The sequence below is a fragment of the Papaver somniferum genome, chromosome 1 (genome assembly GCF_003573695.1).
Source record: "Papaver somniferum cultivar HN1 chromosome 1, ASM357369v1, whole genome shotgun sequence".
Taxonomy (NCBI): domain Eukaryota; kingdom Viridiplantae; phylum Streptophyta; class Magnoliopsida; order Ranunculales; family Papaveraceae; genus Papaver; species Papaver somniferum.
The window spans coordinates 139668103-139685272 of record NC_039358.1 but is presented as its reverse complement, the minus strand read 5'-3'; the positions used below and the strand labels follow the sequence as shown (position 1 = coordinate 139685272).

General features: G+C 39.1%; 1 pseudogene; it reads right to left on the bottom strand.

The window, feature by feature from the left end:
* Window positions 1–292: 292 nt before the first annotated feature.
* Window positions 293–17170, bottom strand: part of LOC113351447 — a 31380-nt pseudogene continuing 14502 nt past the window's right edge.

Here is a 17170-nt window from a genome sequence, read left to right as displayed (position 1 = left end):
GAGACATCCTCCAGCTCTACAGCTCCATGAGGAAAAACTGTGCGTACTAGGTACGGACCCTTCCATCTGGAACGCAGTTTTCCTGGAAAAAGATGTAATCGGGAGTCATACAGCAAGACTTTCTGACCAGGAGTGAAGGATTTGCGCAGAATACGCTTGTCATGAACATCTTCATCTTCTGCTTGTACAGCTTGGCACTGTCATAAGCCTCATTTCTCAATTCTTCCAACTCGTTGAGTTGAAGTTTCCGTTGAATTCCAGCTTCGTCCAGAGAAAAGTTCAGCTCTTTGATTGCCCAGTAGGCACGATGTTCTAATTCCACAGGTAGATGGCACGGCTTTCCATACACTAGACGATAGGGGGACATGCCAATTGGTGTCTTATAAGCTGTTCTATAGGCCCACAAAGCATCATTCAATCTCAATGACCAATCTTTCCTGGACGGGTTGACCGTCTTCTCCAGAATGTGCTTAATTTCCCTATTAGACACTTCCACTTGTCCACTAGTCTGAGGGTGGTACGGAGTAGCAACCTTGTGAGTTATGCCATACTTGCGTACTAAAGACTCAAAGTACTTGTTACGAAAATGTGAACCGCCGTCACTGATGATAGCTCTAGGGGTACCAAAACGTGAAATATGTTTCCTTTAGAAATGAAAGTACCACCTTGTGGTCATTTGTTCTGGTTGCTATGGCTTCTACCCACTTAGAAACGTAATCAACTGCGACTAGGATGTACAACTTGCTGTCAGACATGGGAAATGGACCCATGAAGTCTATCCCCCAAACATCAAAAATCTCCACAATCAAAATGGGGTTCAATGGCATCATGTTTCTCCTCGAAATGCTTCCTAGCTTTTGACAGCGTTCACAAGCAACACAATAATCATGGCAATCCTTGAACAATGATGGCCAATAGAATCCACACTGCAAGATCTTTGCAGCGGTTTTCTTGGCACTGAAATGGCCTCCACATGCTTGGTCATGACAGAAAGATATCACATCTTTCTGTTCAGTGTTGGGGACACATCTCCTAATGATTTGGTCTGGACAGTACTTAAACAAATATGGGTCATCCCAAAGGAAATGTTTGACTTCAGCCAGGAATTTAGAGCGGTCTTGTCTCGACCAACGTGAGGGCATCCTACCTGTAGCGAGGTAGTTAACAATATCAGCAAACCAAGGAAGGTCTGAGATAGACATCAGCTGTTCATCTGGGAATGATTCTCTAATCAGCTCAATTCATCAATAGACTCTAAAGTTAATCTAGACAAATGATCAGCAACCACATTCTCACAACCTTTCTTATCACGGATTTCGAGATCGAATTCCTGTAATAAGATTATCCATCGAATAAGGCGAGCTTTAGCATCCTTCTTGGAAAGAAGATACTTCAAAGCCGCATGGTCTGTGTATATGATGATCTTAGACCCTATCAGATAAGATCTAAACTTGTCTAATGCGAAAACGACGGCAAGCAATTCCTTCTCGGTAGTTGAATAATTGAGTTGGGCATCATTAAGGGTTTTGCTAGCATAGTATATCACATATGGTAGTCTATCAACTCGCTGTCCTAAAACAGCACCAACAGCATAATCAGAGGCATCACACATAAGTTCGAACGGAAGCTTCCAATCGGGTGGTCGGACTATAGGAGCGGTGGTGAGAAGGGTTTTTAATTCCTCCCATGCCTTCACAAGCAGCATCGAAATTGAAGGCAACATCTTTGGAGAGAAGACTGCACAGAGGTCTGGAGATTTTGCTGAAATCTTTGATGAATCGCCGGTAAAAACCAGCATGACCTAGAAATGATCTGATCTCCTTCACAGAGCAAGGTTGTGGTAGATGTTGAATGAGGTCAACTTTAGCTTTATCCACTTCAATTCCTTTCTCTGAGATGATGTGTCCTAGAACTATTCCTGAATTCACCATAAAATGGCATTTTTCCCAATTTAGAACAAGGTTCTTTTCTTTACATCTGGATATCACGAGGGCAAGATGCTTCAAACATTCGTCAAACGAGGAACCAAAAACAGAGAAATCATCCATAAAGATCTCGAGAAAACTATCTATCATGTCAGAAAAAATGCTCATCATGCAACGCTGAAAAGTAGCAGGTGCATTACACAACCCGAAGGGCATACGTCTATAAGCAAACGTCCCAAATGGACACGTGAATGTAGTTTTTTCCTGATCTTCCGGAGCAATGTGAATTTGGTTATAACCGGAAAAGCCATCTAGAAAACAGTAGTGACTGTGTCCAGACACACGTTCTAGCATTTGGTCAATGAAAGGGAGCGGGAAGTGATCCTTCCTTGTTACTGTGTTCAACTTCCTGTAGTCGATGCATACTCGCCATCCTGTGGTTGTACGAGTAGGGACTAATTCATTCTTGTCGTTCTGAACAACAGTAATGCCTGACTTCTTAGGCACAACTTGAATGGGACTAACCCATTTGCTATCGGGAATTGGGTATATGATACCGCATCAAGTAGTTTCAGGATCTCTCCTTTGACTACATCTCTCATGTTAGGTTAAGTCTCCTTTGCATTTCCCTCGATGGTTTGGCATTCTCTTCAAGGTTAATGTGGTGCATGCAAATGGTGGGACTAATTCCTTTGAGATCTGAGATGGTCCATCCTAAGGCCTCTTTGTGTTCCTTAAGTACTTCTAAAAGCTTACTTTCCTGTTCCGTGTCTAAACATGATGAAATAATGACAGGTAAAGTATCAGAAGAACCTAGGAATGCGTACTTCAACGTACTAGGCAATGTTTTCAATTCAAGCTTGGGTGGCTCAACAATGGATGGAAAGCTTGGAATCAGAGATAGGGGTTGTTCCACTTCATATTTCCTTTCAGTGACGTCCATTTGAGGTACAGATTCGAGCAGAGATAGGACGTCACTACAGTATGCATCATCATAGAAATCAGGGTTAAAGTTCTCCATACATGCTTGAAAGGGGTCAACGGATAGAATGTTAGTCAACGAATCTTGCATTAATCCTTCAATCATATTAACTTCATGCACATCATCATCATCAAGATTCACAGGTTGTTGACTAATATCGAACACATTCAATTCTACCGTCATGTTACCAAAAGACAGTTTAATACTCCATTCCGACAGTTGATGATCGCGTTGGACGTAGCCAAGAAAGGACGTCCTAAGATGACAGGAATGTGACAGTCTGGGTTTTGTACAGGTTGAGTGTCTAAGACAATGAAGTCTACGGGAAAATAGAATTTGTCAACCTTGATCAAAACATCTTCCACCACTCCACGAGGAATCTTGACAGATCGGTCTGCCAGTTGTAGAGTGATAGATGTTGGTTTCAACTCCCCAAGACCTAACTGCTCATAAACAGAATATGGCAGTAGGTTAACACTTGCACCTAGGTCTAATAACGCTTTATTGACCGTGTGTTCTCCTATAGTGCAAGAAATTGTTGGACATCCTGGATCCCTAAACTTGGGTGGAGTTTTGTTCAGAATGATGGAACTCACCTGCTCAGCTAAGAAAGCACGTTTTTGCACATTGAGCTTGCGCTTTTGAGTGCACAAGTCTTTGAGGAATTTGGCATAAGCAGGGATTTGCTTGATTGCTTCAAGAAAAGGAATGTTGATGTTGACTCTCTTGAACAGATCTAACATCTCATTGTAATGGGTACTTTTCTGTTGATAGATCAATCTTTGAGGAAATGGAGCAACAGGAAGATGAGTTGGCAAAGGGACATTCACAGCAGTAGAATTGTCAGATTTTCCAACTTGCTCAGATTCTTTGGTTTTCTGGGGTTGTGGAGACAACGTGGAATTTGTATCAGACTCATTAGGTTCGCCTACGTTGTTCTCGATGACTTTACCACTTCGGAGGGTGGTAATGGCATGGATTTGATCAGGTGAGGTTTCAGTGCAGGATGTTGTGCCTGTTTGAAATATCCTCTTTGGATTTTGTTGGGGTTGGCTCGGAAGTTTACCCTTTTCTCTCTCACATATTTGATCCATCTTTTGATCTAGATTTTTCTGACTTTGCATCAAACTCTGGAACATTTCCTCTAAGGTGGATAATCTCTTGTCGGTATTGTTGAGGATATGATTGTTGTTGAGAGTTTGATTGTTGTTGAGGGTTTCTCGGGTGTTGATAACCTTGATTGTTCTGATATCCCTGATTGTTTTGATAGCTCTGATTGGGTTGAGATGGTCCTCCTTGAGTGGGTCCTTTTGACCATGAAAAGTTAGGGTGGTTTCTCCATCCTGGATTGTAGGTCTGTGAATAAGGGTTATGCTCTGGTTTCTGAAACATGGCATGTGCCTGTTCAAGCCTAGACTCCTGGATTGCAAGCAAATCTGGACAATTTTGGAATTGATGGTTGGGGTCGTTACAAGCAGCACAAACAGATGAAGCGACATGTTCTCGGAGAGTAGTGGTGGAAGGTTTTGAATTTTTATGTAGTTCTAACTCTTCTAATCTCCTAACTATTGATGCCATGTTTGCTCTACCCTCAAAATCCGCTTCAATCCTAAAAGCCTTTGCTTCGGATGTAGTCTTTCTGGTTTCACGGATGGATTCCCACTGTTGCGTCTTTTCAGCTACTTCAATCAAGAAGTCCCAAGACGCGTCAGCTGTTTTATCTACGAATAGACCATTACACATCGACTCAACCGTTGTTCGGGTGGACACATCTAGACCTTCATACAAAATTTGCACAAGTCTCCATTTTTCAAAACCATGATGGGGACATTGGAGCAATAATTCATTGAATCTCTCCAGGTATCTAGCTAAGGTCTCACCTTCTAATTGCACAAAGCTATTCAGACTTTGACGAATTGTCGCAGTCTTGTGGTTCGGGAAAAACTTTTTAAAAAACTCCTTTATGAGGTCATCCCATGTCATGATGGATTGAGGCTGTAAAGCATAGAGCCAGGCCTTTGCCTTATCTTTCAGGGAAAAAGGAAAAAGCCTTAACTTCAGGGTTTCGTCGGTCATTTGAGTGAAACGCAGAGTTCCACAAATTTCCTCGAATTCTCTCACGTGGTGGTAAGGGTTTTCATTCTCAACACCTCTAAAAATAGGAAGCATCTGTATTGTGCTAGATTTCAGCTCATAATGGCCATTAGCCTCGGGCAGCAAAATACAGGACGGTTGACTGGCTCTAGTTGGGTACATATAATCCTTGAGGGTACGTGGTTCTCCCATTGTTTCTGGTTGATCTGGACTGTCTCCCTCAGAACTTAGAATTTCGATAGGTTCGTCTGGGTTAATTCTAACAAGTCTGTTTGTCTGGTCTCTGTAGGTCACAATCATGTCCTAGTAGGTACCTTAACTAACATGTTGGTCAGACAGAGCAATCGGAAACAATTTGGCCCAAGGGTTATGAAGTTTTGGTTTTGTATGGGTTTTGGTTTAAGGAAGGGGTTTTGTTTTTGGTTTAAAAATTTTGGGTTTTTGAAAATTTTTTTTTTTTGAACTAAACCTATCATAAATTATCACAACTCATAAAAGAAAATAAAAACAATAATAATAATTAAAACAAACCCATAAAAGAAAAAAGAAAAATAAAAGAAAAATAAAGAAAAACAAAAAAAGAAAATAAAAAATTATTACAATCCCAAATAATAAAAAAAAGAAAAAGAAAATAAAAATTATTACAAACCCAAATAAATAATTAAATAAAAATTATTACAAGCCCAAATTTGAATTTAAATGAGGCCCAAGTGGGTTAACTCATGGGTTAGGCTTACTTGTTTTTGGAGGGAAGCCCAAAAATAGGCTTTTAGTCCCCTTTTAGTTGCAAGGCCCAGTTGGGCTTTAGGATCGTCCTAGCAGCTCACGTCCAAGCCCAGCAGCAGCAAGTGTAGCAGAGCCCAGCAGCAGCAGCAACGGAGCCCAGCTGAAGTTGCAAGCCCAAGAGCAGAAGTTGCAAGCCCAGCAGAAGTTGAGATTACTGAGCCCAGCTCAGTTGGTTCAAGCCCAGTTCAGAGATTGTTGCACAAGCCCAGCAGAAGAGGTTGGCAGCAGGCCTGGCAGCATCAGTTGGCAGCAAGTTGGATCAGAAGCAACAGCAGCAGCAGCAGCTAGGCAGCTTCAGCAAGCTTGGCAGCAGCTCTTCAGTTGGCAACAGCAGACTTGGCAGCAGCACTGCAACAGCACCAGCAGCAGCAAGTTGGCAGGGCCAACAACAACAACAGACTCTGAAAACTTCACAGATATGGCAGCCAGCTCCCCGGCAGCGGCGCCAAAAACTTGGTGTGAATTCTAAGATGCACACAAAACACTTGCAAGTATACAAGGTCAAGATTTATAATATAATGATGAGTAGGGGTTTGTCCACAGGGAGAGGAGCATATGAGAAGTTTTCCTAGGCTAATAAGAGTGGCAATGCATTAAGGCAATGAGCAAAACATGTAACTGATATGAACCAAAGCTTGGAAAGTAAAGCAGCAAAGAAACATCTAAAAGAAGCAGCAAATAACCAAGGCTTGGAAGCCAAGGGCAGGTTGAGTTCAGTGCACTGACTTCAGTGCACAGTAGCTACAAAGTGCAAGAAAATGAAAGGCAAGAAAAGTAACTGAACAGGAAGCAAACACACAGGACTTGAAATGATAATTGACTGAAAGAGAAGTGGTGGGTAAGCCAAAGCATAAGTTCCACCTTGTGTCCTAATCAAGTGACATGTTTCTAGGTTATGTTCATTCCTAAGCATACAACTAGAAATGAGAGAACACCAACTTGCTTACTAGTCTACCCCTAGCATTGGCTGTCTTTTGACAGTACAGCCAATCACAGGCTCTATGAGCATTGGCCTCTCTCAAATACACATTCACAACACAGCAACAGGAAGTAACCAACTAGCTCCAACACACTTGACAGTGCACAAGGCTTCACTGAGCCTTGGCCTGAAGATGATTAGCTCATGCTAACCATGTTGTGACAACAAGCATATACTAAATGAGATAAGTTAAACACAGATAGCATCATAACAAATAACTATAACAGAAGCAATTTGCAACAGTAAACATACAAGTGCTAAAGTTTTCAGTTCATAAAATTTTTCTCTAATTCTCTACTGGCTAGTCCAGAGAGGTAAATAGTCTCCTCTACACACTTCACCCAACACCAATTTATACCCATTACACAAAATTAGGTTTTCCCCCAATTTTCCCCAAAGTCAGTAAAATTAGGTTTTGGTGAAAAATTAATTTACCTACTGTTGATGAAATTCTCGCTCCATCTCGTCGACCCAATCTTCTATTTCTCTTCCTGAGTCATCTCCCGCTCCAATTGCTGCTCTAACATCAACTTATATCTTCAATTTCTCACCTAGGGTTTCAGTCGGCAGAGATGAGAAATTGAGGAGATTAGTTGATGTAAAACGTGATAGTGATGATGGGTATAGGTAGAGTGATTTGGGGAGAAAATAGTGGAGTGATTTGGGGTGAGGTGGTGGTGATGGAGACGGACATGGTGGTGGTACAGGGCATGGAGGTTCTGCAGAGGGGGTTGATGGAGGAGATGGTTCGATGGGGAAGGGAAGGGTGCGTTTGGTTGAGGTGTAGGTGTTCGATACTTGGGTGTTAGGCGGGCGTATCGAGTTTGATGATCTGCGACGCTGAGCCGTGGGATAGGGAGATGAAAGATTAATCTGACGGTGAGATGAAGTGAAGCTTGTAGCGACCGCTGGATTTTTTTATACAACGAAGTTAACGGCTCTAGATGGGGTTAGGTGTTGTAGTGTAAGGCGGAGATATCAGACGTTGATGAACAGCAAGGGAGCGACCGTTGGATTCAACAACCATCTAATCTGAAGGCTTGGAATTTCAGCGCTGTGGTGCTTGGCAGAGACTTCAGATTTTGATGCTCTATGAAGGAGCGACCATCGGATGCTTTTGGGAACTGATCTGACGGCTGAGAACGGAGGCGCTTTTGTGTGTAGAAAATGAGGTTGTGCGCACCATTCTTCGCGGTTTCCTTGCGTAATTTCTCCCGGCTTTTCACTACTTTTCTGCTCTTTTCGCTCCGCGACTCATCCGAACTTTATTTATTACCTAAAAATACAAAATTAATTAATAAAAATATTTATTCATGAAAACAATGAAAATACAGAATATGGGATAAAATGTAGAATTAACGCATAAAAGATGAGTTAAAATGCCAACAAAAAGGGATAAATATATACAATATTTGGCACTCATCAGACATACCAACGCTTGGTGGGTTCAACCGAGCTATGCTCTAATAATTTCCCCCTTTGTCAATTTTAGTGACAAAACTCTTAATACATATGGATAAACAAATTACAAGAATTCATTATACATACGCTTGATTCCAAGTTTCAACAATACAAAAACCTGCATATATTCAATTAATAAATGTCGTTGTTGGAATCTGAATAACAAAGATAATACTCCCCCTAAAGGTAAGATAAGTATATTTTAAATCCGAACATCTTTATTATTCCTCTTTTGTAGTCAAGATAACTACCCTGCAATATGATATGTTTCTCCCCCTTAGTCAATGCTTTACTCTTTCGTTAGATATAACGTTTAAGCACAATTGTCCTTTACTTAGTGATTGCAAATCACTTTTTTACTCCATATATTTCTCTCCTTTTTCGTCACAAAATGACAAAGGTTCGAGCAAATAAAGGTCAAACTGAAAGGATCTTACAAATCTAAAAGACTTGTACAACCTATAAGAGTTAAGCACGAAGGTTTCAAATACCACTTTAGATAACCAATATTAAAACTGAAACTACAAGTAATTTAGTTTTAATATATTCAAGGGAACAATTGACCGAAGCAATTTTCCCTAATAATTTAACAAATTGACTAATAAACTTAGTTCCCTTGTTAAACCGATTGTACACATATAATCACTTATTTCGATAAGACCAAAATAAAGATCAGAATTAACTTTATTTCTCCCATCGGGTTCTAATTATTCAGACAATAACTTAGACCTTTCACTTTACCCAAGACAAGTACTAGGTTAGTTATCTTAGATATCTGTATATAGATTTGTGTTGGAAAAACTTTTGAGTTGATTTTATATTGTGTTTTGTTGTAGAGATGGTGATCAAAGTCGGCAATCCAGGTGCTTGATAGATATGTAAGTGATCTAAATATTTGCATGGTATATGTTTTGAGAAACGACAAGAATATAACAATCCATGTAGTCAATATATAAGAGGTGGCTCTAAAGCGAGCAATAATTTTCTTTATGTAAGGCATTAGGATAATGTGCAATATGTTAGGGCATAGATTTTAAGAGTCTGGCTTTCTCCTCAACTGACATGCAATTTCTTTTTCTGTTTGGTTCTAAGTATTTTTATGAAGAAAAGGTTATGTGACTGCATTCGATTTGTTGCATGGGAGACGAAATCCACAAGGTTGTTTCTATAACCATTGTTTCATAAGATGAAATATTCACCATAACCCATTCACATAATCATAACAATACATACAAGATTATGTCGATGTCATATCTATGAAGTTCAAAAGATAAGCGTTATACTTCGTAGTCTAATTCCCTAATACTATGATCATACAAATATGACCATGTCACATAACTAGAGTATTATACAATATATACAGTATATACAGTTTCGCAGTTATGTTTTCAATATAACACCACTTGAAAGATACGTTAGGAATGAAAAAATTCAAGTCAATATTACTAACCTCAAGAGGAAGGATTATGTTGTCGTTGTAGTTCGCTTCTTCTTCACATTCTCCAGGTCTTCAGAGTAATACTTGTATGTCTTAACATTCCTAGACTTTCTAGTCTAACCTAAACGAAGTTGACTCTAGTATATAATCAAGCGACTTTAGATAAGTTTTGACACACTAAAATATGACAACCAAACTTGACATACCAAGCTTGGTGAGTTCAACCGAGCTATGCTCTAACACTTCGTACTTAAAGTTCTTCTAATTTTCTGCGTGTGTTCATTCAATTGTCTCGTTAGAGCTTATATAGAATGAGGAAAACGAAATCTACTCATTAGTCATTATACGAAAACACAATATTGATATTGTTACTTTCCTCAAAATTTAATTGCACCACAATTTTGAAGCAAATCTATCAAAGATAAACACGATTCTAGTTGGATCCTAGTCGATCAAGGTTTGTTCACACAATTCGCAATATACGAAAAATAATAACAAAATCTTCGTCGTCTTCAAATATTCGTTTATCTTCAATAATAACCTTCACAACACAACTTGAATACTCTTGTGATCAATCGCACACAGAATGGAGTGTGTTAACAATGGATTATCACATGATGTCTTTAGATCCAAAAATTGTTCTAAAGATCCCGTCGATACTTTGATCTAGTTTGAGTGAGCCTTATATCAAAAGAGAAGGTTCTCAAGAATAAACAAACTAGGTGCAATCAAAGTTTCACCAACCGTTAGTCAATCAAATCAATATCCGAAGAATAAAGTAACAATGCAATTATCTAGACCAGTAAATTGATTATCAACGTCAAAGCATCCATCGGAGGTTGTATTGGTCTCGTCATGTTTAAAGAATGGTCATGTCTTTTTTTTGTAGTCAGGTGGTGGAGTTTGGCCATTGTTTGCATATCGGTACTTTGAGTATGTTCGTCATTTTCTAGTAGCAGTGAAGGAACTAAATCCCCCTGCTTTAGAAGCTTCAGATCTCCAAATGGTAAACCCAGAAATTTTTCAAAGTATCCCCCAAATTAGCCATTATCAAAATTAATTGGATAAGGGGTTCTTAATTTATTTCAATATGTTTTTTATATTTTTATTTTTTAGTATCCCCAATTTATGAGAGTATCCCCAATTGTGCCTTCTTAATAAAATCCCTAATCAATGAGCACATCTTCCCTTTAAAGGCCTTGACAAATAAATCTCTCACGTTGAACGGTGATGAAACCCTCGCTTCCTATTAGTCGAAATAGGCCTTTTCTAATGTAGAAGCTACGGTGAGGAAACTTGGCATAACTTTATTGGTGAAAATATAAAAAATTGGGTTACACTTAGTTTACATCAAGTATTTAACCGTATGTTAGTAACGTCGTTGACGAAAAAGTAGGTGGACAACACTTTTGTCAGAGTTTTAACCTAAAAAATATCTTTACACCATGTGTACACCAAATACTTAACTATACGTTAATAACACCGTCTCAGGTGGACAATACTTCCGTCAAACCATGAATATTTTTTGGTTTTTTATTTATCTAATGGGGTTGATAATAGCACCAATGCAAACTGTAGATTTATCTATTTCTATTTTTTTCTTGTATGCTGCCGAAACTGGGGAACACGGAGAGAGGGAGAGAGGTCTAGGTTTAGGGTACAAAAAGATCCAGAACGATGAACACAAAGTTTTTCTTTGTATATATCTAAGTAACCAAATCATATATTTTTACCCACACGCGACCCACTTAACAATACCGGAAGTTTTCCTGGCCGTCCAATGGAAAAACCAATCCGGAGCTTCCCGACCACAGGATAGGGGTCCCCGCTGAATGATGTCCGTCTGATAGCCCTGGCTATCATGGAGACAAACCTCATATCTTTTCATAACAATGATTTTTCATGAAAACGTGAAATTATGGAGAAACCATGAGTTTTGTTGAAACGGAGAAGTTTCATGAGATTAGGGAAATAATAATCATGAAAGGATAAGGGATTGCAAGGTGTGGGACCGGCCACGGCCAGGGGATGGCCGGCCGGCTAGGTTGCCCGGTCCCGCGACACCTTTCCCTATTTTATATTATTTTTCCTCATGAAACCATGAAAATATGGAGAAACCGTGAGTTTTGCTCAAACAAGGAAAGTTGCTAGAATTAAGGAGTTTTTCATGAGTTCATGAAAATAACAAAATAAGGAAAAATAATGGAAGAGGCATGGGACCGGCCATGACTAAGGCATGGCCGGCCAGCCGGTGGGCCCGGCCCATGAGCGCCTCTTTTTTATTATTTTAATATTATTATTTTGTCTCTCCTGTTTTGTGTAGGATTCCTCGTTTGTCCATATTTTCGAATGCTCGTTCGTGCATTCGGATGCTCGGTCGTGCATCATTGTCGAGTACACTTGCACCATTTTCTTGGGGCTTACTCAGTGATAGTCCAGATGCCCGCTTGTTGAGTATTTATTACTAATTAATGAAATTCAGTGGAGAATGATTCATGAAACTGATTAATAAAGGTGTGTAGTTATTTATTATCAATTCATAGGGTCAGCCGTGGATTCGACCATGAATTCAGAATAACAAAATTATCTATTACCATTCCATGAGATCAGCCGTGGATTCGATCATGAAATCGGGGTAATGAGATAAGATAATTATCTATTACCATTCCATGAGATCAAGTCGTGGATTCTACCATGGAATCAGAGTAATGAGATAAAATAGATTATCTTCTAGGAATTCAGTGGCGAATGTCACGGTAGAATTAATCTACTGCAGAAGGGATATTAGCCAGTTAAATCGTCATACCCGTTCTGAAAGGTGCATAGTCAGGAAACAGCAAGTGTTGTCAAAGTCCTGAAGGCGTTAATGCTCTCAATCTTACGGAGAACCGCCTGTATCTATACACGGTCTCTCTACATAGTCAGGGAACAGTGAGTGTCACCGACGTCCTGAAGGCGTTATTGCTCACAATCTTACGGAGAACCGCCCAATCGTTCTTCTATGTAGATGGGGTCTCTCTCATGTAGTCAAGGAACAACGAGTATCACCGACGTCCTGAAGGCGTTAATGCTCTCAATCTTACGGAGAACCACCCAATTATGTTATTCTACATAGAGGGCATGATGAAATGCGAGGCATCGAACGCTCATCTAGTGGAGGCTTTAAACATATTCATCATGACTCGTAAAATATGAACCGTCACATGCCTGAGAGCCGTGTCAGAAACATGCAGTATCATGATTTCACGGTTTTGACCCTTCTTGAAAATCCACCATCAACAATGGGCTAGAACTTAATCCTGCTAAATCAAAAAGTCACCCAAACCACAAGGGTTCATAATATATGAGATCGAATATTAAGGTAGTAAAACCTAAATCATACATCTCATAAACATACATAACAATAAGATAAAAGCATTCAAGCACATACTATGTAAACCTGAAACTATCACAAGAAAAATTATAAATCAAATAATTTTAGTCATAATAGTTTTATTCATAATAGACCAATAAAATCATTGAAAGAAATCAAAAATTGATGTCTATTTTTCTGGATTAAGTAATACAATAAATAACTTAATCTCTAGAGGTGCTCTTGTTGTTCACTGAGGTCTCTTTAGTGTTCAAACTCTTAAAGCATGTCTCAAGAGACTTATCTGCAACCACTTCTTGTTTCTCAAGTCTTTCAACTTGAATCTTCATATCAGCTATATCAACTTTTGTTTCCTCAATCTTATCTTTGAGCCAATGTTGATTTCGAACCGTTATAATGAGATTGGTTCTTAGTTCCTCAAAACCATGGATATAGTCAATCATACTAGCAGAACGGATCCACTTGGTTTTGGTTGGATCTTGTAGGTTGTAAGCCAACAGACATGACTCATCTTGTGATCCAACTGAACTATCAGAGTCATAATCAGACATGATGTTTGATATGACTTTCTTCTTCCTCTCTGTATTGATTCCTTGACAATCCTTAACCTATTGAGCTTCCTCCTTATTGGCCTTTGAGACACTGCGAGTTATTGGAGGCATGCTCGGTTATGAATAAATAAATATAAAAGGATTGATCAAGGTTTCCGAATACAGGAAAGAGAAAGTTTCTCCTTTTAAAAGAGACAACTTTCGGACCAAAAGACCTCTGGAGAATCCGAAGATATAAAGGAATATATTTCGTTTCCTTAGTCTGAATTTCTCAAGCTGGAACGTTTATTAAAATTCGAAAATTCTAAATAAAACTTCTTTTCGGAAGATCATGTTAAACATGAACATTTTTCAGACAACCACGGATTCGCAGCTACCCATACAGTGTCACAGAATTTTTCTGATAAACAACTAAACAAAACCAATGTGCTCCTGTTTTATTGTGCCTTTCCCAACCAAGATTATGAGCACGGAAAGGATGAGAATGCATAATTTTGATACAACTAAGTTGCATCGGAGTAAGCTTTTCCCAGCTTACAGTGAATATACGAAACATAGTTGTAGATGGGGAAAAACGATTTGCTGGTTTTTAAGGAATTGAGGAGACGACCGTACGGAGGAGACTCCTCGAACCAAGCAAAATGTTAAACCTCACACAGATGCACCGCTGCAAAGGGGGTTCTTTAGATTCGAGAGATCAATCTGTAGTACTCCGGCCTAAATCAAGACAATGACCGTTTCAGAGTAAATTCGGTCACAAGAGAGGATGGGTTGATATGTAGGAGGGAAGCTGAGAAATGTGTGGAATCAATGGTAATCAAAGATTGTGGGTGTGTGAATTATGAATATGATAAGCTCTGAGTGATTGAAATTGCTCAATTGAGAGTAGTTTCTCAATTGATGAGTTGATGATCTCGTGTTGTCAATTTGACGTGAGATTGATGATACTGATGATGCCGATAATTCAATCATGATTCATAGACTTATTTATATTGCTGGAATTTTAGACACCATGATTCCATGAAGTGTGACAGTTGATGGAATCAAGGAGTGGGGAAGTGGAGATCGTGTTTGAAACCATTTGCTCAACGTGTGAAGACTTGGTCGACTTTCCACCCACTACTTCGTGAATTCCTTCAACTGATTGCACGACTTGTTCACATTCCATCGTGTGTTTGAACACACGTGTCGTAGACCGCCAGACCAAAACCCTAAGTGATATCCCCCCAAGTCACACGATTGACATCTCGTGGTTTGTTAGTCAATTGATGACTTCGTGGTTTAATGAGACGATGAGTCCATGCAGTTGCTGAGTTGAACATGATGTTCTGAAACTCATGAATTGAACATGTCATGAGACAGAGGTATAGTTCTTACGATGAAGTGAGCAAGTATTGCTCATTCGATGGATCGTTGAATATTGATTGTTGAACCAATATTCCTTGGTTTGAGCAAATATTTATCATCTGAGCAAGTGTTGCTCATGTGATGAATTGTTGAATATTTGATCGTCTGAGCATGTGTTGCTCATCTGATGGCTTATTGGCAGCATACTAAAAATATTAATTAGAACACTGGTGTAAAACCGAGCATAATTAATAAAATTAATGACCATGAGGCCGTCGTAAAATTATTAAGGTTGGAATCTGGAATGAGGATCCTTGGATTCAGAAACCCTAATTTGATCAATTGATGATTCGTCAGAAGTTTAACCATGGGATGAAGGAGGGAGCGACTACATGGGACCGTGGATCAACCATGTAGTTTACATATGCTCACGTGATAAAATACGAAGAACTCCTAAAGAGTTGACGATTTGTTGGTGGAAGAATGATTAAATGCTGGCTTAATCATTTGTTCAAAATACTCCTCTGAGCCTTAGGTGAGAAAACCTAATTAATTATGACGAGGCGAGGGACCGACCATGAAGTCATGAAATCGGCCCTGGGTTGTCACGTGACTGCCTGACGATCACTTCATGAAAATCCAAAGTGTTTGGAAGAGTTTTGGACCTAATACGAGCAATTGTGCAAATTAGGTCAAAACTGTGAAAATTGATGGGACCGGCTTCCGTGAGCCAAAGAGCCAATCTTGGTCTGTCAAGATAGCGTGCTCGTGTCCCCAAGGCGTCCGCGTCTCAGTCCTGAGAATTTTGATATTTTTTGGCGTGCAATTGAGCATCCATTCGAGAAAATGTGCCAAAATTAGGGTTTCGACGAAACTGAGGAAAACACCATGAGATGATGAAAAATAATTATAAATTAAGGAATGAGGAGGCGTGGGACCGCCGTGGTCAAGGAATGGTTGGCCGGTCGTGACCACGGTCCCGTGGTGCCTTTTCCTTAATTTTATAATATTTTGATGATTTTATGAAAAATTCATGAATTTTGAGAAATTTGATGAATTTAGGGAGTTTCCATGAATTGAAGGAGTTTTCATGGAAGAAAAATATTAAAATAATAAAAACATGGGTGTGTGGGACCATGGAGGCATGGCCGGCCGGCTATGGACCGGTCCCACGAGTTTTTCATAATTTTTTAATATTTTTAGGTATTTTTGATGATTTGAGGGAATTTTTCCTAATTTGAGAGAAATACCATAAAATCAAGGAATTTGATGAATTCAAGGAAAAATAGGATAAATAATAATAAAATAATAAAGAAAAGGGCTGTGGGACCGACTAGGGCATGGCCCGGCCGGCTAGTGGTCCGGTCCCACAAGTTTTTCATTATTTTATTTTATTTATTATTATATGATGATTTGTGCAAAAATACCATGAAATCAAGGAGTTTTTTCATGAAATTAGAGAAATAATAATAATAATAATAATAATAAAATAATAAGGAACCGTGGGGTGTAGGGCCAGTTGGCCAATGGTCACGCCCCACACTCCTTTCCTTAATTTTATATTTTATTTTTTATGGATTTATGGAAGTACCATGAAACCGAGGAGTTTCCTCGAGACGAAGGAGATTTGAAAAAATGAGAGAATTTTCATCTAATCATGGAAAATAATAAAAATGCATTAAAAATATAAAACTGGCGTGGGATTGACCACGACACGGTCGGTCGGTCGTGTGTCCGTGCTCCCAGCACCCTGGTCAATATTTTTTAATTATTTATTATTTTCTTCTCTATTTTGTATAGGTTCATCGTTTCGTTGTATTTTTGAAATACTCATTCGTGAGGTGACTGTTAGTGTATCGTCGTTGAATACACCTTCACCATTTGAATCGGGGCTTACTTAGAGGTAGCTCAGACGCCCGGTTTTTGATTATTTATTACTAATTGTGGAACTCGGTGGAGAATAATTCACAAAACTGAGCAATAAGATGTTTATTATTAATTCGTAAGATCAGCCGAGGATTCGACTACGAATTCAGAATAATAAAGTGAGCATTACCATTTCATAGGATCGTAGATTCGACCATAGAATCAGAGTAATTAAGATTTATCTATTACCATTTATGAGACCAGTTGTGGATTCGATCATGAAATCGGAGTAATGAGATAATATAGTTATTCCTATTCTATGAGATCAAGCTGTGGATTCGATCATAGAATCAGAACAATTGTTTATT